The sequence below is a fragment of the Bombina bombina genome, chromosome 3 (genome assembly GCF_027579735.1).
Source record: "Bombina bombina isolate aBomBom1 chromosome 3, aBomBom1.pri, whole genome shotgun sequence".
Lineage (NCBI taxonomy): Eukaryota > Metazoa > Chordata > Amphibia > Anura > Bombinatoridae > Bombina > Bombina bombina.
In genome coordinates, this window is record NC_069501.1 from 705,061,927 (window position 1) to 705,062,204 (window position 278).

The following is a 278-nucleotide window of genomic DNA, read 5'->3' on the forward strand; positions in this document are numbered from 1 at the left end:
CACTATTATCATAGAAGAGACTATGATATACCCTATAGACAGAATCATCATATAGGAAGACAACACAGACAATATGACTCATACTATGAACCAAACACTAGACAATATGGTAATAGGCAGGGTGACTATACTGACAATAGATTCAAAATAAACGGTTTTGGGAAACAATATAATGATCAAAGATGGGATAGAAGACAGTTTAATAATCTAAGAAACAGAAAAGATTATCTCACAAACTCATATAGAGAGAGAAGACATTTTGAATATGAACAAAGAGA